Genomic DNA, 24,292 nt, shown 5'->3' with positions numbered 1-24,292 from the left:
CCACTGGCTTTCCCAGATGCCTTATTGTGAGGCTTTCCACATTCCTGTTTTGAGCTCCGGACTCAGAGAGAAAGATGAATCCCACCATTGTCTCTCTAACTAGAAGGCAGAGGGTATGTCACACTGCGGAGACACAGGATGACACACATGAGCTTCTCTGAGATGTGATGAGTGTAAGGAGATAGGAAAGTAGGCCAGAGCATATGGCCCCATGACCTCACAGGGGCAGGTAGAGAAGGTAAGTCAGGAATAGCCTTGGAGAGCCAGGGTGAAACTATCTGGGGCCACAGCTTAGCAGGGGCAGAGGGGAACTGACCAAATCCGCTCATGAGAGGCCACTGCTACTTCTGTGGACAGTAGTATCAGGGAGGTGGGGGGTTGAGTTCAATCTGGAAAAATTAAGAATTGAGTAGCTGCCAAGTGCAAAGCCTGTGGGAAGCCTGTTCATTGTGTAGGCATTGTGAAGGGAGGGGAGGAAATGGCTCCCACAGGGGAAGGACAGGGTAGAAGAGAGAACTGATTCAGGTTGGTGGACTTTGTGCCACAGAAGGGCCTGCTAGCACACAGAAGGAAAGCCCTGCGAGAAAGGAAAGCCTTGAACACGTGAACAACCATGAAAGGAATTGCCAGAGGTGCATCCCCACCAGAAGGAGCCTTGGGAAATCACACTGAATTGGGAGCCATTGGGCTAGTTAAAGCAGAGTGGGAAGGCTCTGGGGTTACAGGGTCTGGAAAGCTGCAGGGCCATCAAAGCTCAGCCCAGCCGTGGTGTAGCCATGACTTCCTGTCCCTTCAAGAAACGCCAGACTAAAGCCACTTGGTTTTGGTTCACAGTTCAAAAGGATGCGGTTCGTTATGGTTAAGAAGTCATGGCAGCAGGCGCTTCAGGCAGCCGGTCACATGTGTCTGTTGTAGACAGGGAGCCGAGAGGTGATAGTGGAGCTCAGCTGGTCAAATGTTTACAGACAGGCAGTGGAGAGGGAATGGTGGAGCATAGCCGGTCACATGTTTGACAAAAAGAGGGGTAGGTATAGCCAGGAATAAATCAACAGTCAGTGACACTAGCTTGCCAGTCCCTGCAAGAACTGAATCGGTGAGTTGCATGGAAAAAGGACCTGAAGGGATAGAACACACACACACACACACACACACACAAGCACACACACTCATACACATGGGCGGGGTGTACAGGGGGCTCAAATCCATTTCATTTTCGGACATTTTCTTTCAGGAAGAATTAGATGAAGGAGCAAGAACAGTTGGTTGATTTTAACATTAGTTATAATATCACAAGGCCCCACTTGGCTTAGCCTCTCTCACTTCTCTGCTTCCCTTCAGACGGAAGCAAAAGAAGAGCAGAGGCAGGATTCCAGTCCAAAGCAGAGATCTCGCGTGGCTCCTCAGTAAAGGCATCAAAGAACGTCCTTAGATGTCAGTCTTCCCATCTGTTGGAATACAGGGGCTTAGGGACCAGCCTGGGCACTGAGGGGCTTACAACAAGCTGGACATGGTAGCGCACACCTATAATCCCAGTTCTCGTGAGGCAGGAGAATCGTGGATTCAATGCCAGTCCAGGCTATACAGCAAGCTCCACTCCAATCTGGGCTACACAGAGACAACCTGACTCCAAAACAAAACAAAACAAATGCAAAGCAAACAGAACTTAAAGCCAGGCTAACAAAAAAGGCGTGCTAGGGTCACAAGAGGTCTCTGTGGTAAAAGCACTTGCCACACAAGCCTGGCACGCTGAGCTCAATTCCTGAAACCCACAGTGGAAAGGGACTGAAAAATAATATAAAAATAAAAGAATTGATTTGAAGATCGATGCAAAATAAAAATACCGCAGGCAGAGTTTAGTACAGGCAGACATGAGACCCAGTGGAAAGGACGGAAGCTCAAGCATTAAACTCAAGGGTGCACTCTGCACAGGCAGCCACTCCAGCTGACTGGGTTCTTTACAGCCATTGGTTTGGGAACAGGATGGACCTTAGAAATGATAAATTGCTCAAGATCATTCCAGAGTAACCTGCAGGGGCAGAATTCAAGCAGACTGTGGGTAACTACCCAGCAGCCTTATTTCTTTCTTTCCCAGTCTGTGGACCAGCAGAAAGGACTAGTCAGCATACAGAACGCTGTTCTGCTCCCGGAAGAGAAGGTTCTGGGGCTCCAGTGATGTCAGTGGTGAGTCTATCTGATGAGCCATGGTGAGGGATTTGATAAAGGACTCTTCCCACGGAAGCTTCCTCTCTGATAGACAATTCAAAGAATTAAAGCTCTGGGGAAAAGAGGCCCCCAGAGATTGTGACAGCCTGTATTGTCAGGGCTCACCAGAGATGCAAATCGATCGTACATACTCATAAAGAGATTTATCTCAAGGCATTGAGCATAGTAGCTTGTTGTATCTAAAACTTGATGGCCGAAGGTAGCAGGCTATTTGGACTCAGAAAAGACTTGTGGTTCAAATTCAAAGGCATCTGGGCCAGAAATCCAAGAAATGTCCATATTGCAGACCAGTATGAAGTATATTGACAGACTCCTTCCTGCTAGAGTGAGAAAGGTCAGCCTTTTCTCATATTCAGGCCTGGACAGACTGGATGTAACCTGCCCATGCTGTGGAGGAATCTGCTGTTCTCAAGCCCATCCCTTTAATTATAAATCTCATCCCACAACACCCAGGAAACCACCTAGAATAAGTTTGAGCAAATACGTGGGTATTGGAGTTATGGTTTACCCTATAGAATACATGCCTAGAAAGTCTGCAACCCTGGGTTCGGTCCCTAGAGTCCCCCTGAACAATGGTTAAAAACCTAGATATGGTGATCCAGCCAAACAAATATATTAAATTACCACACTTACCAACAGGTTGGTCTGCAAATCTCGGAGTATTACAGGATCCAGAAAATATGTCCACAGATGTGACAAAGCATCGTGACCTAGAATAACCCTTCATCACTGCAGTCAACTGTCAACCTATCAGGATCCAGGAGCTAAGTCTTGAGCATGGCTGTGAAGGGTTTCCACACTGGGGTGAGATGAGAAGATCCATTCTAACTACAGACAGTCCCATTCCATTGGCTGGAGTCTCAGACTGAATAAATCGGGTGAAAGTGAGCTGAGGACCAGCATCCATCTCTCTGCTTCCCAGCCGCGGATGCAATGTGACCAGTGGCTTCAACCTCCTCCTTCCCCACCACGAGGAACTGTGAACGAGAAGAAACGCTTCCTTCTTTAAGTTGCTTTAGGTATTTGTCACAACAATGGGAAGAGTACCTAATCTAATAATTATCTAGGTAGGTCCTAAATCCAGTGACAAGTGTCCTTGAAAGAGCTACACAGAGGGCCATACAGAAGAGAAGAAAGCTTTCCAGATGCCCAGAAGAGGCTGGTGTGACATAGCACAAGCTAAGTAAGCCAAGGAATGTCTAAAGAAGCTGGAAGAGCCAAACAGAAAGCATCACTAGAGCCTAGAAAGGGAGCACAGGTCTGCTGACATTTTGGTTTTGGACTGTGGCTATCAGGCATGCGAGAATACATTTCTGTTGTTCTACTTTATGATTGAATAATGTTCCCGAGGAAGCTGACACAGCAGGGGACATCAAGTGGCTCATCTTCCTTTCTACCTTACCCCGGCCAGTCACACCATGGACTTGTGTGGACATGTGCTTGCATGCACCCACACAAGTCAGGGGCAGGAGGACTTCTTCTGATCCCCTCCCCTCTTCTCCCAAATGCTACTTTGCCAAAGGAGCCCCATCCTTGCCCACTCTCAGCTGCCATTTCTCACTTGCTCAGCACCCCGGTTCTATATCCTGCACTCTTATAACTGCCCTGACTCTGTCTTCCAGGCCTAAGAAGCCCTGAGCTGGCTCATCCCTGGACACACTCACTGAACCAGATCCGACTGCAAAGCCCCTCTCCAGCGTGCAGCTTCATTTGCTAGTCTTTACGTGGAAAATACACATTCCCAGTGGGAAGCAAGGCCGGGGCTACCTCTGGCATGTGGGCGTTATTTTGTTGACAGTATAAACCTAAGGCCTATCCTTTTGTTTTGTCTTCTGACAGTCTCACTACGCATTCCTTACTTGCCTGTAACTCACTATCATAGACCAGCTTGGCCCTCGGTGATCCTCCTCCCTCTAGCTCCCAAGTACTAGGGATTCAGGCATGTTCCACCATGCCTGGCTAAGGTATAATTTTATTTGTATAAGGAAAGACACAGAACGATGAAGTTATATTTACCTAAACATTGAGTCTACAAAAATGTGAGGTTAAGACTGATATCTTAAAATCTTGCTCCTCATTTCCCCACATTTATTTATTTTTTGCGTTTGTCTGTACGTGTGTGGGCATGAGCAGATCAGCTTGTTGATTTCCTCTACCACGTGGGTCCCAGGCTCCAAACTCAGGTCCTCAGACCTCATGATAAGCACCTTTACCTGCTGCGCCTTCCTGTTCAACTTTTTTTTTTAAAGTAGCGTCTCACTTAGCTCAGGCTGTTCTTGAACTCACTATGTAGCTGTGGATGGCCTTCAAATCCTAACTCTTAAAAAAATTATGCTAGTGCTGGTATGGTGGTGCATGCATTTAATCCCAGCACATGGAAGGAGGAAGCAGGAGAACCGGATGTGCAAGGTCAGACTGGATTAATAATCTCAAAACTACAAAATCTCATATCTATATGAGATTATTATGTGTATATTTATATATATTTGTAATGTCAACTTGTGTAACATATAGTTCTGGAGTTGGAATATACGCTTTCCATATCCGAATTTTCTTAAAACGAACACACCACACACACACACACACACACACACACACACACACACACACACACACACACGTCAGTTCCTGCTTCCTAGTCCTGGGGGTCTCAGGACTCTCCCAAACTCCACAGCCTCTCGGGCCCTGAGCCAGAACCGGCCCTCTTCTCTAAGACAACCTCCTTGCATCTTTTCTGCTGTTCCTGCTTTAAGTCATCTAAGGCATGTTTAATTGCTCTTAACTGACAGCTGGCCCACTGGGGCCACCTGGGCCTGTACGTTTTGGGAGAATCAGTATCTTCCCATCTAGAAACAGAGTCTGCATATTGACTGAGGTCTGAGATCTTTCCAGCAAAGATTTACAGCTTTCTTCGTGTAAATGTCTTGAGCATTTTCAACTAGACTGATTCCTGGGTGCTCTGTTTATAGGCTTTGGCACTCTGCGAATGAGAATTTTCTTTTGCTACTTAAAAAAAATATTTACTCCTGGCAATTTTGTATCTAGCCAAATTGTCAAAAATTAATTATAATAATTTTTAGGTTGAGTCTCTTTGGGGTTATCTAGATAGCCAACTATGTAATCCATAGGTAATATGGTTTTAATTCTACTCACACTCTTTTTTACATCTGTCGCGTGTGTTAGAACTGTCATGCAGTACAGAATGATGGGACAATATGAGGATTTTATCTCAGCATCACCTGTGGTCCTCGCTATAGGTTTGCCCAGTTTTCTTACTAAATTAAGATTAGGGTTTTGCCAGTTGTTTGCTTTTAAAATCAGAAATGTGCATAGCAAATGCTTTTCCAGAAGTTATCTAATCTAGATTTTTCTTCTGTTAATGCAATGGACTGCATAAAGAGATTTCTGGAGTAGCGTCACCCTGATGAGTGAGTGATGAAGGTCATTTGACCATTAGGGGTTATTCTTAACATGCGTTGTTGGGACTCCCTGGGAACCCGCTGGTCAGGGAAGCAGATGGGCAGTCTTCAGACCTTTACTCCCCACTTTCCTCCAGATCCAATCCCCAGTCTCATCCTCAGCTCAGCAGCAAACTATAGACTATGACTTTTCTACACCCTCTGCCCCCATCCCCAGGAAAAGAAGCAGATCCTAGTGGCAACCCTGCTTTACTCCTTCCTGTAGACAGTTGGTGTACCCCATACTACCTCATCACCACCCCTAAGTACCAACTCCCAATACCAATAAACATGTTCTAAAAAGAAACCTCAGTAGAAACATTCCCTTCCGGGGTACCCACACACGACACACTCACCTAAGAACCAGACATGACACCAGAAACCAAGGAATGAACACGGACACAATAAAGACAAGACCAGGTATCAGCACCTAGAACTACAGTCTTCCCAAACCCAGACACCTAAACACCAGCGTGCAAAAACAGCAGCCAGGACAATATGTCTCCACTAATGCTCAAAAACCTTACTACAGTAGGCCCTGAGAAATGAAATATAAATGAGGCACAGGGCAAAGTCTTCAAATTAGCCTTTATGAAAATAAGAGAAGTCCTTAATGAGGAGATGAAGAAACTCATTCAAGAAATTTATAAAATACAAACAATAGAATGAAATGAATAAAACAGTTCAAGACCTGAAAGTGGAAATAGAATCAATAAAGAAAGCCATCTGGGAAAAAAAATTGAGGAATTTGAACAAGAATCTCAGAGGCGGGCTGGAGAGATGGCTCAGAGGTTAAGAGCATTGCCTGCTCTTCCAAAGGTCCTGAGTTCAATTCCCAACAACCACATGGTGGTTCACAACCATCTGTAATGGGGTCTGGTGCCCTCTTCTGGCCTGCAGACATACACACAGACAGAATATTGCATACATAATAAATAAATAAATAAATAAATAAATAAATAGAACTGATTTTTTAAAAACAGAATCTCAGAGGCAAGCTTCATCAATGGAATACAAGAAATAGAAGAGGGAATCTCAGGCATAGAAGACAGGATAGAAAAAATGGATACATCAGTCAAAGAAAATGTTAAATCTAAAAAAAAAAATCCTGGCAAAAAACATCCAAGAAATCTGGAACACTTTGAAAAGACCAAATATATAAATAATAGGAATAGAGGAAGAAGAAACCCAAATCAAAGGCACAGAAACCATTTTCAACAAAATCATAGAAGAAAATTTCCTAACTTAAAGAAGGACATGCCTACCAAGGTGCAAGAAACATACAGAACACCAAATAGATTGGACCAGAAAAGAAAGTCTTCTCAGGGCATAATAATCAAAATACTAAAAGTACAGACCAAAGAAAGAGTATTAAAAGCTGCAAGGGAAAAAAAACCCTCACATATAAAGACAGACCCATTAGAATAACACTTGATTTCTCAATTGAGACTCTAGAAGCCAGAAGTTCCTGCACAAATGTCCTCTAGACTCAAAGAGACCACAGATGCCAGCTTAGGCTACTCTGTACCCAGCAAAACTTGCAATAGATGGAGAAAATAAAACATTTCATAATAAAACAAAAGTTAAGCATTGTCTGTCTACAAATTCATCCCTACTGAAGATGCTGAAGGAGAACTCCCACCTAAAGAAGTTAACACCCAAGAAAACCCAAGGAACAAAATATCCCGACTAGCAAATCGAGGGAGGGGCACACACAAGAACATAACAGGAGTCAACAAACACTGTCATTGATAACTCCCAACATCAATGGTCCCAATTCCCCCGTAGAAAGACACAGACTAACAGAATGGATGCAAGGAGAGGATCCATCCTTCTGCTCTGCCCAAGAAACACTCCTTAACATCAAGAACCGAAATCACCTCAGGATAAAAGGCTGGAAAAATATAGTAGAAGGAAATGGACCTAATAAGTACCCAGTGTAGCCACTTTAATATCTGACAAAACAGACTTCAAACCAAAATTAGCCAGAAGAGATGGAGGACACACTACATCCTTGTCAAAGCAAAAATCCACCAAGAGGACATTTCAGTTCTTAACATCTGTGCACCAAACACAAGGGCACCCAAGTTCATAAAATAAGCACACTACTACAGCTTAAAACACATATTGACCCTCACATTGATAGGGGGAGATCTCTTACCAATAGACAGGTCATCCAGACAAACACCAAGTAGAGAAATGTTGGCATTAACAGATGTTGTAAACTAAATGGACCTAAAAGATATTTATAGAACATTTCACACAAACACAAAAGAATAGATCTTTTTCTTTGCACCCCATGGAGTTTTCCCCAAAATTGACTACATGCGCAGTCACAAAGCAAGTCTCAACAGATACCAGAAAATTGATATAACACTCTGCATCTTATCTGACTACCGTAGATTAAAACTGGGTATCAGTAATGGAAAGCTTACAAGCTCATGGAAACTGAACAACTCACTACTGGACGAGAAATGGATCAAGATGGAAATTAGGAAAGACACGAAAGACTTTCTAGAACCGAATGCAACGAACACACAGCGTACCCAAACTTAAGGGGCACGATTAAGGTGATTCTAGGAGGCAAGTTCATAGCACTAAGTGTCTATAAAAAAAAAAAAAAAGTGAGCTGGCGGTGGTGGCACACGCCTTTAATCCCAGCACTCAGGAAGCAGAGGCAAGCGGATCCCTTTGAGTTCGAGGCCAGCCTGGTCTACAGAGCGAGTTCTAGGCAGCCAGTGTTGTTACAGAGAAACTTTGTCTCAAAAAACAGAGAGACAGAGAGAGAGAGAGAGAGAGAGAGAGAGAGAGAGAGAGAGAGAGAGAGAGAGATAGCGAGAGAGAGAGAGAGATCATGTTAGCACACCTGAAAGTTCTAGAACAAAAAGAAGAAATAACATCCAAAAGGAATAAAGGGCAGCAAGGCATAATCAAGTTTAAGGCTAAAATCAATAAAATAGAAATAAATAAATCAATGAAACAAATAGTTGGTTATTTGAGAAAATCACTAAGATTGACAGATCCTTAGCCAAATTAAAATGTGAAAAGAGAAGATCCAAATTAATAAAATTAGAGATGAAAAGGGGAACATAACAGACACTGAGGAAATCCAGAGAATCATGACATAGTTTAAAAACCTGTACCCCACAAAATTCAAAATTCTAAAAGAAAAGGATAACTTTCTTAAAATATACCAATTATCAATATTAAACCAAGAGTAGATAAGCAATTTAGACAGACCCCTAGTGAAATAAAAGCTACAATGAAAAGTCCCCCCCCCCAAAAAAAAACAGGGTCAGCTGGTTTTAGTGCAGAAAACTGAAAACTATTAGACTTTCAAAGAAGAGTTAATGCAAATATTCTTCAAATTATTTCACAAAATAGAAACAGAAGCAATATTGTCCAACTCATTTTATGAGGCCACAGTTTCAGACTCAAGAAAGAAAAAAAATTACAAACCAATTTCCCTGGTGAACATAGATACAAAATTTCTCAATACAATACTTGCAAACCAAATCCAAGAACACTTTAGAAAGATCATCCACCATGATTAAGTAGGCCTCATCCCAAAGATGCAGGCCTGGTTCAATACATGAAAATCAACATATGTCATATACCATATAAACAGAGCAAAGACTGAAAACCTCATGATCATCTCATTAGATGAAGAAAGGGTCTTTGATCAAACCCAATGCCCTCCATGATAAAAGTCCCAGGGAGATTTAGGGATACAATGGACACACCTCAATGTAATAAAGCTGATTTACAGCAAGCCCACAGCCAGACTTAGCATCAATCACTAATTAAGAAAATGCCATCCATGCTTGCCTACAGCCCAATCTTAGGGAGGCATTTTCTCAATTGGGGTTCCCTCTTCTCAGATGACCATAGCCTGTGTCAAGTTGACATAAAATTAGCCAGTTCAGCCCGTTTCCAAATGGACTTCAAACTCAAGGTCCTCTTCACACAGTGGAGCACTGAGACTAAGACATACCTCCGCACCGGCGAGGGACATTACGTTTTAATTATAGATTTCCTTAAGTGTGTGACGTCATGCCGTAGACAAGGCTGAGCAGAGTAGGTGCAAATGACTGCTTCCCATTGAATCGGCAGGCTGTTTGGTGACAAGCAGATCATTAGCCTGAGTTCCTTCGGGGGTCCCTGGACACTAAAGACACAAACTGCACTCTCTGTAAGCCAAGGCTATTTTCTGTCCTAACCTAGCTGAGATGAAGGCGATTTGATTTTCCTTCAGTCTAATGAAGCCAAAGGTTTTTCTAAACATAGAGAAGTCTGTGGTTGTTAAGGAATCCTATTAAGTCTCTAATCTCTTAATTGCTTTGTTCAGCTAGCACATCGGTAGACGTTCTGAATATTCCTGTGTGAAAACCAGTGGAAAGGACAATAGAGATTTTCATGATAGCTATCACTGGGTTTATGCTCAGGAACATTTTTTTTTTTTTTAAACTGGAAATAAAAATCACTGAATTGAGTCACATATTAAGAACAGGGAAGTGGCCCTCAGGTTCCTTCCTTCCTCCTACTTCAAACACACTGTCCAGGAACACAGGAAGTGTTCAGAAACACACACACACACACACACACACACACACACACACACACCCCACACACTCCCTTTTCAAGGAGGCGGGGCTTAAGAGTTAGTTTGGAACACAGGTGCTTACTAATGATCACTTCGTGCCAGCTAACCCAGGAGGACAGACGGCTGCTTGGCGGCGATTCTAACCACACCTCGGGGGACAGTTGTGCCACAGAATGGAAGCACGCACGTATTTCCACAGGGAGCCGGGTTACCCAGGACCTCATGTGAGTAAGGCCGGGCTCTTGAGCACTGTGGCTTTGCTCTCAGACACCAAGGCCATCGAAAGGAGGAAGGGGAAAGCTTTGGTTTTCAATCTGTCACGTCTATTCATTTTTAAACGTCTTTGCCCTGCTCACGCTGGCTCGTCACTCTGTGGTTAGTCACTGTACAGTTCTGGTTTGTGTCTCTGTCATCGCCCTGGCTCCCGTGGTCTCTTTGCATCTCCAAACAGAAAGAAAAACAAACTCGTTTTATTATTATTTATTTATTTTTACATCCTGACCTCAGTTTCCCCTCTGCCCTCTCTCCTCCCAGTATCTCCCCTACCTCCCCTCAGCTCCCCGATCTGCTCCTCCTCCTAAAAACAGACTCTTTCCTAATGATTACTGTTGCTTTCAGATAAAACAAGTTTTCCTTTTACTTTTTGAATTCCTTGCTTCATAAATATGGTTTCTTTTCAAAAGGTACAGTGTTTGCTGTAACTTCATTTTTTAGTTTTGAAACATGACACATAGACCCGCCATAATGGATACCCCTACATCTGAGCTTTTGAATGACCATATGATGGGGGTCACATTTTCTCTGAGTTAATTAGTATCTAAGCCCAAATGAAAAGGAATCTCCATGTTGATCGATCTTTAGCCACACCACACAGTACATTATATTAGAATGTATGTTTAAACTAGGCTTTGGCTGAGGCATCTGACAGATGTCCGTGTTGATCGATCTTTAGCCACACCACACAGTACATTGTTTTGGAATGTATGTTTAAGCTAGGCTTTGACTGAGGCATCTGAGCAGCTCCATGCTCTAGGGCATCATCACATTGAAGTCGAACTGCTCGGTATAAAGGTCACCTATAGTCAGGAAACGGTTGGAAGAGCTTGTCAGAAGAAGGAATGAGAGGCAGCGGCAGGAGAAAGGAAGGGAGTGTGGTGGGGGGGAGGTGGGATGAATTTAGTCAAACTGGAAAGAAAAACTATTTTTATAAAGCCCATTACTCTGTCTCATGAATATGTGCCAGTAATTTTTTTAAGAGGAAAGAAATCAGAAACAAATTTTTTAAAAGACATTTTCAGTTAGGTGGTGTCATTCATCCCAGTAGTTTAGGCCAGCTGTTTAGTGGTGAGCGAAGTTGCCTTCCTCACAGTCTACGGCCAGCTGTGGCACCAAGGCAGTGAGGGCCAAGTTCAATGTCTTCAATAAAAAATGCATTATTTTTATTGTTTAGCAGTCAAATTCAAGTTTAGACTTTTTGAGCTTTTGCCTAAAATTAAATTGTCCCCCCCCCGCCCCCCTGCCATGTCTTCAGTGAGATCTAGTGTGCACCGGTTGTCTGTAATTACAAGGGCAAGAGTCAGTCTAAGTAACCACTCTGGCTATTTTTAAGTCTCATAAGACTTTATGGCCTACAGAAAATGAGAGAGAAAGGGCAGAGGGAGGCAAATATGTCTCTCAGGTCATTGGATAGGCCAGGATTCCACTCACTGGGAACTGTGGTTGAGGAGAACGCCCAGGTGTAGGAGGACAAAGATGTCTGTATCTGGGCAAGATTGACTCGCGCTGTCTGGAACAAACAAAATTGACCTTTAAGCAGCTGGTTAGTGGCCCTGGCGTGGGGAGCCTCTGCTAGATCTTAAGACTTGGAATCTCTTTAAATGAAGGCTAAGCCATGCCGGCAAATGAGATCAGGCATGAATATTAAAATGGCACAGAAGAAGCCTGGGTACATAATCCCAGGAGCCAGCTTTTTCCACGGGGATTTGAGGAAATGCGGAGTCTAGAGAGGTCAGAGACAGATAGGAAGCAGGGGTCCTGTGAGCCCCAGAAGTGGGATGTTTTGAAGAGGCTTGTGTTGTGCGTACGTGTGCAATCCCCCAGCACTTAGAAGGTGGAGGCAGGAGGACTAGAGTTTGTCATCCTTGACTCCATAGTGATTCCAGACCAGTGTGGCACTCCGTCTTGAAAAGAAAAAAAGAAAGAAGAAGTAGTTTAGGAACCCTTAAGAACACCTAAGATAGGAGTTGCTGAAGGAAGGACAGGCGTTTGGGCTGTGGGGACGCCGGGAGCGAGTGAGGAAGGGGACGGGTCCAGAAAGGCACACTTGTGTCCAGAACAAAGTATCCCAGAGCGAGGTGAGGTTTCCACAGAACTTTCCACCTTATTAAATTCAATTTCATGATGTTTGAGACTAACAGTCTGAAACCTAGACAGTCAAAACACGTAACGAACAAATAGCGACAGCTGTCAAATCAGCCTTTCATCACAGGGGGATTGGATCCACAGTGCATGAAGGCTCTCAAGAACCTGGGGATGTTCAAGGCCCTTGTAGAAAATGAGGGTGTTTTCATACGGCAGTGACCTTCTCACATCCCCTGTACAGCTAAATCTCCTCTAATCATGTACAATACTCAGGTCAGTGGAAACACTATGCAGTTTTTATGCTGTATTATTTGGCAAATAATGACAAGAAGCCCACACATTCTAGCACAGACACATTTTCCCCCAAATATTCCTATCGATAATTCTTTAGATCCATGGATGTGGGACTTGCAAGTACAGAAGACAACTTTATAAAAAAGAGTTAGCCGGGCAGTGGTGGCGCACGCCTTTAGTCCTAGCACTCGGGAGACAGAGGCAGGCGGATCTCTGTGAGTTCCAGGCCAGCCTGGTCTACAAGAGCGAGTTCTAGGACAAGCTCCAAAGCTACAGAGAAACCCTGTCTTGAAAAACCAAAATAAATAAATAAATAAATAAATAAATAAATAAATAAATAAAATAATAAAATAATAAAGTAAAATAAAATAGAATTGACCAAAAGCAACTGGGAGTCACGGCAGAGAAATGGGGATGCAAAAAGTATAGCTGGACACTTCCCTGGCAGGGGAGATACCATGGTCACAAAGGCGGCTTTCCCAAGGCAAGGTTTATCCATTACATTCCCATGCTGAACAAGGTTTATTCATCACACTCCACATGTGCCTATTCCTGTGATTTCCTCACTCCTCCTCACTCGGCTGGAAAAAACAATAAGAACAAAGCCAAGACAAAACAAAACCAGAAGTTAGCCAGCGCCTTGAACTGAGTGAGAAGTATATTAAAAACAAACAAAACAAACAAAACAAAACAGGTATTAGGTAGTGGAATTAATCATGTCCATGACAAATCTGCGTTTCTAACCCTTGTTTCCTCTGGATCCCTAACTTCATGAAAATCTCCTAAGGTTCTACAGACTCAACAAATCCAAAATGAGAGCACCCACCTTCCCATCCAGTGCTCATCCCCAAGTCTGTTTCTCTTCGGGTTCAGAAAATGGCATTGCCGATCACCCACATACTGAAATAGGAAGGCTGGCCCCCACCTCCTCTATCATTTCTACCATCTGGCTCTATCCATTCTTCCTCCACGTTCTTTGGATTCCATTCTCAGGATTCATTCTGTCTCTCCTCTCCTCTTCCCGAGTCAGGATCTCACTGCGCAGCCCTGGAGCTCATAGCAATCTTCCCACTTCAGAGCCAAATGCTAGGATCCCAAGTTGTGCCACCACACCCAGCAGGATTCGCTTTCTTAGTTCCTGCTACCATTACTTGGAAATACCATTTTCCTCTAGTCCCTCCTCTTCCCAACCAATCGCCCATAATTCAAAATACAGAGAGGAGAATGCCCAACTCCCTCACAGTGGCCCTTGCTAATATGGCCTTGTTCCATTTCTCAGTCACATCTCTGGTTACTCTCTGCCTCCACACCTCTATCTTATAACACTGACTTTCTCCTTGTTCAGCTTGTTACCAATTTTCATACTTAATCATTATAAAGACGAGGCAATACTGTGGAGCCGGCTAGATGGCTCAGTGGATACAAGTGCTGGCTGTGTAAGCCTGACAACCTGACTTTGATCCCCAGATCCCACAATGGTGGAAGAGAAGCAGTCCCCCAAAACTGTCCCCCAACTTCCACATGTCTGCCATAGCATGTGTGTGCAAATCATATGTACACACCGTGATTATAATTCTTATTTTTAGAAAGCGGTATTTAAGCCTAATTGATAGAGGATGACCAAGGAGGTTGATTACACAGTGATATGGGCCACAGAGAGAAACCGGAGATGTGCAGGACCACTGTTAGATGTCTCAGTTTTTACTGACTACATTTCCTACACAGGTACTGACTGATTCAGGGACCCTCAGAGAGAGGCGCAGAGGACTAGCTTCAGAGAACTTGGAATCTGATTAGAGAACTAGGTCACAGATAAGGAAGTAGCTGGTATGACTGGTTTTCACAGAATAGCAACAGAGATGCTAAATGTCACAGTTGTAAACATAGCCATTTTAAAGCACCAGATAATTCACAAATATGAAATGGGTACTCAAGCCAAACGCTACAGAGATCCAGTGGAGGTAGGATTGTCTTTGGATAGAGTTCAGATTAAGTTTCAGGATAAATAGGATTTGAAAAGCAAAGACAGGCTCTGTTCAGCACAACCACAGGAAGCAGAAAGGAAGCCTGAAGGCCGAGAGCCTCAGGCTAGGGTGTAGTTCAGTGGTAGAGTGCTTGTCTAGTGTTCTCAAAACCCTGTGCTCAATCCCAGCACTACAGAAACCTGAGCACAGTGAAGTAGCCCAGCCCAGCGATGGGAAGTGAGGCAGGGGTATTAAAAATTCAAGGTTGTTGAGTGAGTGTTGAGGGTAGCCTGGTACACAGGAGATCCTGGAGAAGGGAAGTGGGGGAGAGGAGGGGAGAGAAAGAAAAAAGAGAAGAGAAAAAAATTAAAAAAGGGGGGAAATGGAACCAAAATCTCTGTGTACTGAGTTTGAGGTCAGGGAGTAGGACCTGACGGCAGCTCTAAACCAGATTGGGGAGGCTGCTGCTGGAGTGTGTATCCAGGCTTTATCTACAGGGAAGTCCAAACGGAAAGAGATATAGTATATAGAGGACCAGGAAGGGCCGAAGCCCCATCATGGCAGTGCCCACATTCAGACAGGACAAGATGTAAAGAAGAACAAGAAATGACCTGAAACATAGAATTGACGTATCCAAGTTGGAGCACAGGAGATGCAGAGCAGAGAAATTGAGGCCTTTTGTTCATGCCAAGGCTTTAGAGATATTAATTATGTGTATTTGGATATGCCTTACATACATTCATATTGCACTGCTTTGTTGAAATGGAGTCTTATGATGTAGCCCAGGCTAGTCTTGAGTTCCTGGACTCAAGGTCTTCTCCAAGACCAAGCCACTATGTCCAGTTTTTTTGTTTGTTTGTTTTGTTTTGTTTTTCGAGATAGGGTTTCCCTGTAGTTTCTAGAGCCTGTCCTGGATCTAGCTCTTGTAGACCAGGCTGGCCTCGAATTTAGAGATCTGCCTGCCTCTGCCTCCCGAGTGCTGGGATTAAAGGCGTGCACCACCACCGCCCGGCCACTATGTCCAGTTTTGCTCAGATATTAAACAGCCCGCTTGAACCACCAGGCCTGGTTCTTGTAATCTCGGCATTTACGGACTAAGGTGGAAGGAAGGACAGCAGGTTTGATGGCAGTTTGAGCTGCAGAGTAGAGGCCAACCTGAGCTACACAGCAAGATACTGTGGGGCCTTTCCTTCAGCCGTAGCTGCATGCTTGCTACTAAATTTGATTTGGATGTTCCAGAAGCACAGCTGATTAACATACGGTATTTATACAACGAACATGGGTCGTTCCTCGGTGGTCCCTCAGGTGTGAGCCAGTACTGGATAATCTCCTTAGCCTCTGTTGCATCATGAAGTCTCTCCTAGGGTTTGCGGATATTGAGCCCTGTTGTCTCTAGTTAAGTACCAGGAAATTCAACAGAACAAACTTGTATAATTTTCACTGAGACATTATTTTAGAGAACAATTATGTTGACTCAACTTTATATTGTAGAGCCAAAGTTAAAAAGCAAACGAGTTTTTTTTTTTTCCAGGAAGTACAAATTTTTAAATTTCTACTAGCAAGGAATGTGTAGGCGGAGGCCGCTTGTTCATTCTCAGCCACCCAGACCCGAAATAACCACACAGAAACTGTATTAATTAAAACACTTCTTGGTCTATAGCTTATGCATATTTCTAGCTAACTCTTACATCTTAAATTAACCCATTTCTATTAATTGCCATGTGTATTGCCATGTGGTTGTGGCCTACCAGTAAGTTTCTGTCCAGCATCCGGAGTCTGTCTCCTGCAGTGGCTACATAGTTTCTCCCTGACTCAGCCTACTCTCTCCTTTTCTATGGCTTGAAATTCCTGCCTTGCCCTGTTCTGCACTGCAGTAGGCCCAAAGCAGTTTCTTTATTAACCAATGGTATTCACAGCATACAGAGGGGCATCCCCGCATCAGGAATGTCTGAGTGTTTCCTTGCTTATACCATTTCTCTAACATCTGGATAGAACAATTCATCTTCATAGTCCATAGTGAAAATTACACTTTAAATTCCCAAATAAAGAATCATATTCCACAGAAACAAACCCAACAACATTGTGTTTATTTGCATGTCTCTTCTGTAGTTGGGAACACTAGCATAGAGTCAGCTTGCCATCATGGAACTATGAAAAACTTGATGAGTGGTAACTGCAGCTATCAGAATCGTTAAAGAGCTCTGAAATGTGAGTTTCACAAAGGCTCGTGTTGCAGTCATGAAGACTTTAACCAGCCTGTCTCTTAATCTCAGACTAAAGTTGATGCTTTAGGATGTTCCTGAATTCCCTCAGCCTATATAATCAATAGTGTGTGTGTATGTGTGTGTGTTCACGTGTGTGAGTGCATGTGTAAATGCAGGCCCGCTTGAACATTGTACACAACTGTGTAGAGGCCAGAGGTCTTCACGTTGTTCTGTTTTGTTTTGAGGTGGTCTGTCGCTCTCACTGACCTGGAACTCTGCAGAGTAGGCTAAGCGCTGCTCAGACAATGTAATTTATTTATTTATTTATTTATTTATTTATTTATTTATTTATTTATTTATTAGTTTTTCGAGACAGGGTTTCTCTATGTAACAGCCCTAGCTTTCCTGGAACTAGCTCTTGTAGACCAGGCTGGCCTTTCATAGAGATCCGCTTACCTTTGCCTCCTGAGTGCTGGAATTAAAGGCATGCACCACCACCACCACCTCACACTGTCCTGGCTCAGATGACGTAATCTTAACCCTTATAATATTTCCTGAGTGGTGGGGATGCTTCTCTGTGTAACGCAGCTGCAGAAGGCCACTTAGTGCAACAGGAACCCTTCTCTGTTCTGAAGGCTCCAGGAACCTTTCAGGAGTAAACACTCCAGCACCAATGAGAGTGGGAGAGAGCCTGTATCACCTGCGAGCCGAAGCCAGGACAGCGCCCGAGAGGCCCCAGTGCTGGTTCCAGTTTGTGTTCCCATTTTATATTCTAAAGCCTCAATCTGAGGTGAGCAAGCAAGATGAATCAGTGAGGTTGTTAGGAGCAAGGGCCCATTGTTTGGGTCTCTCTGTTCCGGGTAGCAAGGGAGGTCATGCTTGGCAACAGGCAGGACAAGCAGTGCTCTAAGTGAACATTAAGCACACCAACAGACCCGTACTGAAAGTTGCTCTTTTATGCCTTATTCCGCTTCATGAGGAGAGTATGAACAATGGAGTGGACAGTCTGCTTTACCCTCAGACACTCAGACAGCCTGTCAATCCAAGGTACAATGAGCGAGAGCACGTGGAGGTTGAAAGCTACACGTGGATATTCAGATGGATATAGTAATTGGCTACTCAGTTTTTGTTTGTTTTGGTTTTGAAATAGGGACTCCAGGATACTCTTTAGCTCACTGTAGTCCAGGCTGGCTCTAACCCATGTTGATTCTCTGTCTCTGGAGGGCTAGGATTCCAGGCAGGCCTAATTCACCATGCCCAGCTGATCATTCATTTTTTCCACCCTGTGATTATCTTCTTCGTGACTCAAAACAGACTGGAACTACGTAACCCCACCTCCACCTCGCTTCTGGCCCCGACCAAACAGCACAGCACAGCACACACCCAAGAACTCTTTCCTCCACAACTCTTATTCAGTCCCGGGGTCATCGGGGCATCGTTCTCATCAGTGAGTTGGAGTTGGGGATCAGAATGATGAATTTGGCGGGTCTCCCTGACGTTCAGGTCTGTTGATCTTCTGACTGCCTGACTGCAAGGGACAGGCATTGGAAGGAAAGACTCACAGTAGCTGTAAACACATCGGCACCAGCATCAGAAGGCGGCACAGTGGGGGAGCACTAGCATACCAAACAAAACAAACAAACACACACAAACTAGAAAACAGGGAAGAGAAGTAAGCCTGCCTCACGCTCCACCTGCCCTGCCTCAATAGTATCTGTGTCTGTGTTTTTAATATGCCCCCCTTTCCCACACATATCCAACCACTTAGACACTGTCTCTGCCTGTCTAAAGGCTCCAGAGAGCTAGCGCAGCCCACCCAGCAGATACCGTCTTGGTGCTAGGTTTTTTGGGGATTATGGACAGGCACCTTCTGAGTAGGCACTGATAGTGTGTTCTTTCTTTAACTTAATGGCAATTTCTATTTCAGAAAAATGTGAAGTCAACACTTGATTTAGCTATTTATGGATGCCTCAGTAATACACACACACACACACACACACACACGTATATATATATGGAGGGAGAGGGAGAAAGAGAGAGAATAGTAGCTAGCTCCATGGGCTAGGGAGATAGCTCAGCTGGTAAGTGCTTCTCTGGCAGGCATGAGGACACGAGTTAGAATCCCTAACGCTTACATTAAAAAGTTAAGTTTGGGGAGAGTAAGAGAAGTGGAATGGTTTGTGTGCTGTGAAGAGAGGCGGAACTGGATACGTGATGGCAGTGAGGAACAGCCTGATGTGAGAGGCCATAGTTATGCCTAGACCCATACTGCTGCCGAGGGGCTAGGTCTGTGACCCTGCACAGCCGGGGTCTGTGTTGATGTCGATGGCCCACATTACCACTGAAAACCACCCAGATGTCCATGGTGTGTGCTCTGCTTGAAGCCATGTTGATGTCTGTAGGCTGTGCTGCCCAGGTGGCCATATTGATCCAGTGGCCTACATTGCCTCCTGAGGCCATGTTGATGTTCAGGCCCCTGCTGCTGCCAAGGGCCATGTCTGGATCTGTGGCCCTACTGCAGCCGGGGTCTGTGTCAATGTACATGGCCCGTGTTTTCACCAAAAGCCATGCAGATGTCCCTGGTCTGTACTGCAGCCTAAAGCCCCTCCTCACCTGCAGTGAGGAGGCAGAGGTATAGGTGAGGGGGAGCTGGTCCTGTCCCTTGCCTGGGCAGCACAGGGGAGCTGGCTCCAGTGGCATGGGCACAGGGAGGCTGGCGACCTGACCAACTCAGCTCCTACCCAGGCCCAGATCCAGGGCCTTGAGTTGGACCACCTGAGCATCTACGCCATCTACGAGCTGCTGAAGCACCTTGAGGGGCCGGTCCTGCCAAACCGTAGCCACGGGATCTCCTGGACTCGAGGCAACAGCGGAATATCTGAGAGGAGTTTCAGTGAGAGCCCAGAGTTGATGGTGTTGCAGAAGCCGTGAGCCAGACCAATGAATGACTCATTGCAATCAACATTTGCAAGTAAAGCTGTCTGGACCAAAGGGTCTCCTGTGTGACACACCACAGCTTCTAATGTCACCATGACAAATGGATGTACAACTGAGAGGCCAGTAAGACACAGGAGCAGAATGGTAACTGCACAGCGGAGCTGGAGACTTGACAGCTGGGAGGGGTGTGAGGGAAGGCTGCAGTTGGTAGAGGAGCAGGTCGTGCCCAGAGGGGCCAGCAAGACTTTTCCCCCCAAGTTTTAATTTTTATTCTTTTGGGGGGAGATTACAAGGGTGGAGGGAGGCTGTGGGAGGACGGGGAGATGAGTGGGATTAGGGTGCACGATGTAAGGTTCCCTAAAGATCAATAAAAAATTATGATAAATAAATAAATAAATGAAAATTCAGCCGCCCCCAACGCTAAGTTCTGTGGTACAAGAACTTACTTGTTCTTTATTATACTTGTGGGTATAATTTCAGAGCTGAGGAGGTAGAGACAGGTGGATCTCTGGGGATTGCTGACAAGCCAACCTGACTTAATCAGTGAGCTCTGGACCAATGAGAGATCCTGTCTCCAAAAAAATCACAAGGAAATATACCCAGGGTTGTCCTCTGTCCTACAAATGCACACACATCCAAGAGCTTTGCCAAGCTGATCTCATGCCTCCCATCACCACCTCTTGCATAATGCTGGGCACTGAGCCCAGGCAAGCACTCTTAGCACTGAGATAAACCTCCAACTGACATTTTCTTTATGTTCCTTTTATTATAATTATTTTTATGAGATCTGAGTCTCGTGTATTCCAGACTAGCTTCAAATTTATTGTATATTCAAGAAGGACCTTGAACTTCTGAACCTCCTGCTTCTACCTGTTGAATACTGGAATTACAAGCAGGCACTATCTTGTCAAGTTTTATATGATACCAAAGGTTGAACCTAGGGTTTCACGCATGCCAGGTAAGTACTCTGTCAACTGAGTTATATCCCCAGTACTTGCCCCGTTTTCTGGAGTAGTGTCTCACATAGCCCAAGGTGCCCTCCAACTTACTACGTTGTTGGGTTTCTGGGCTTCTGATCTGTTTATATACAAAAGAGGTCATGGTGATGCATGCCTTTAAGGCCAGCAATTAGGAGGTAGATGCAGGTGGATCTCTCTGAGTTTGAAGCCTGTCTGGTCTACATAATGAGTTCCAGGACAGCTAGGACTATATAGAGAAACTCTGTCTCAAAAGACAAAACGATCAATAAACTAAACAGGAGCCCTAGAACAGATACCTGGATGTTGTTATGAGCCCTGGGCATAGATAATAAGCAGTTACCACTACAATGGGTAGCATATACCGAGCAGGGGAGTACTTTATAATAATTAAATCACCAAGTAAAAGAACAAAACAAGTCCGTGTGGTAAGAAATGTTGCCAAAATGGCCAGCTAAATTTCCGTCAGGATCCCCTTAGAAAGGGCTCGCCTTCCGTGAGAAGGCTTAGTAATTCTTCGTAGTCTGGGTTTTGATGTTTTGCTTATGCTGCAGCCGATGGGTCAGCTATAGAAAGATCTTATTTTAGCTGGGCGGTGGTGGCGCACGCCTTTATTCCTAGCACTCGGGAGGCAGACGCAGGCGGATCTCTGTGAGTTTGGCCAGCCTGGTCTACAGAGTGAGCTCCAGAACACACTCCAAAGCTACACAGAGAAACCTTGTCTCGAAAAACAAACAAACAAACAAAAAACAACAAAAATGACCTTATTTATATTATATTATAAACCGTATATCCTTAGATCAGAGTAATGAAAGCGTCAAACGGCCCTGCTTGGGAAGGCGTTGGGTTACCAGTTCACACTGCTGACTAGAAGAGCCTCAGAGCCCCTAAAGTGTAGTCTCATTTGCACATAGGAAAATGACCTGCACACCGAGAGACAAGCCCTTGGAGGGTTCTTGTGCAGTTCTGAAATTCAGAAATGCAAAAGGTGAGGTCATTTCATTTAATGTTAAATGACAAACACCTTACTAACTACCTACATATAGAAATACAAGATTTTTAACATTGGTTAAGCAAAAACAACAACAACAATAACAACAACAATTTAGAACTGTCTTAAGTACATATGGAGTCTAAAACATACTTTTCTTTTTTCTTTCTTTCTTTCTTTTCTTTTTTTTGCTGCGCGGGGATTGAACCTGGTTCCTCACACATGCTAGGCAAGCTCTCCACCACTGAGCTACACCCATGGCCTGTGGTTTTAAAAGTGTGTTTACATTTACATTAATTTACATTATCCCCCTGCATACAGCCCTTTTTCTTCTTTTTTCTTTCTTTTCTTTTTATTTTTTTTTTTTAAAGACAGGGTCTCGTGTAACCTCCGTTGGCCTCAAATTCACTATGTAGCTCAGGATAACCTGAATTGATCCTCCTGACCCCACCTCACATGTGCGGGTGGTACAGGTGTAATTACCTCTTGCTCTAGACACACTCTTAAGCATTAATGTTATGGAAACATATTGCTGTGTAACATGCATACAAAAAGTGCGTTTATAGTAAGCACATGAATATTAAGTACATGCATATTAACTGTGCAATATGAAGTTGTGCAAAACTAAGCATTATGCTGGTAGCATCTGAATTTCATGATAAATAAAAATAAACATTAAACACTATTTTATTCTTCTCTCATACATTATATCCTGACTGAAGTTTCCCCTCACTCCACTTCTAGCTCCCCTTCCTCCCCTTTCCCTCAGATCCACTCCTCCTCCATTTCCCTTATAAAAAATAAAAGAGCGGGCCTCCCAGGAATATTAATCGGACATGGCATAACAAGTTACAAGAAGACTAGGCATAAACCCTCATATAAAGGCTGGGCAGAGCAATCCAGTAGAAGGAAAAGGGTCCCAAAAGCAGGTAAAAGAGTCAGAGTCACCCCCACTCCCACTGTTAGGAGTCCCACAAGAACACCAAGCTACACATAATGTATATGCAGAGGACCTAATCAGACAGGGTCCGTGATTGCCACTTTAGTCTCTGTGAGCCCCTATGAGCCCTGCTTAGTCTATTCTGTGGGCCATGTTCTGGAGGTATCCTCGACCCCTCTGGTTCCTACAATCCTCTTCCCCCTCTTCTGCAGGGTTTCTCTTTCTCTTTCTAGTGTCTGGCTGTGGGTCTCTGCATCTGCCCCCATCAGTTGCTGGATGACGCCTCTCTGGTGACAACTGGGCTAGGAACCAATCTATGAATATAGCACACTATTATTAGGAATCATTTCATTGACTTTTTTTGACAGCTATGTTTGATTTATCCTGGATCTTTGGGCTGTCCAGCCTCTGATTCCTGGCCATCCAGGCAGTGTCAGGCATGGGCTTCAAGGTGGACCGGTCATTGGTCGGCCACCCCAACAAACTCTCCACCCCCATGACCCCATCACATCTTGCAGGCAGGAGAGATTGTAGGGCAAAGGATTTGTGGCTGGGTTGTTGTCCCTGTTCCACAGCTGGAAGCCTTGCCTGCTTCTAGAAGATGTCTGGTTAGGGCTCTGTACCTGCATTGCTAGGACAGTCTTTGTTAGAGTCACTCTGGTAGTTCCAGGACTTTATACTGCACTAGGTTTCCATATCCCACTAAATACCCCCCGATTCCAGTCATCTCTCCCAGTACTCTCTCCCTCCGTCCCTCCACATCCCTTCTGCTCCTATTCCCACTCCCACTACACCTGAAAAATCTATTCGATTTCTCCTTCCCAGGGAGATCCATGTGTTCTGTCTTGGACCCTCCTTGTTACTTAGCCTCTCTGGGTCTGTGGTTTGTAACCTGGTTATCCTTTACTTTACAGTTAATACCCACTTATAAGTGAGTATATATCAAGTTTGTCTTTCTGGGTCTGGGTTACCTCATTCAGATTTTTTTTTGGTAGTTCTATCCATTTGCGAGCAAATTTCATGATGTCGTTATTTTTAACAGCTGAGTAGTACTCCATTGTGTAAATGTGCCACATTTTCTTTATCAATTCTCTGGTTGAGAGACATCTAGGCTGTTTCCAGTTTCTAGTTGTTATGAATCAAGCTGCTATGAATATAGCTGAGAAAGAATTCTTGCGGTAGGATGGAATGTCCTTTGGGTATATGCCCAGGATAGTATAGCTGGAATTTGAGGTAAATCATTTCCCAGTTTTCTGAGAAATTGCCATATTGATTTCCAAAGTGGCCATACAAGTTTGCACCCCCACCAGCAATGGAGGAGTGTGCCCCTTGCTCCACAT

At 44.3% G+C, this 24,292-nt stretch overlaps 1 protein-coding gene across 1 annotated transcript in view; it reads left to right on the top strand.

The window, feature by feature from the left end:
- The first annotated feature begins 10,486 nt into the window (after positions 1-10,486).
- Gne (glucosamine (UDP-N-acetyl)-2-epimerase/N-acetylmannosamine kinase) overlaps positions 10,487-24,292 on the top strand; it is a 48,348-nt gene continuing 34,542 nt past the window's right edge. Inside the window, exon 1 of the mRNA XM_038346916.1 lies at positions 10,487-10,508. The gene's annotated coding sequence lies outside the window, so the exon portion shown is untranslated. The remainder of the gene's footprint in view (positions 10,509-24,292) is intronic.

Source organism: Arvicola amphibius, chromosome 11, assembly GCF_903992535.2.
Source record: "Arvicola amphibius chromosome 11, mArvAmp1.2, whole genome shotgun sequence".
Lineage (NCBI taxonomy): Eukaryota > Metazoa > Chordata > Mammalia > Rodentia > Cricetidae > Arvicola > Arvicola amphibius.
The sequence above is the reverse complement of the archived record's forward strand: the minus strand, read 5'-3'. Positions and strand labels throughout refer to the sequence as shown.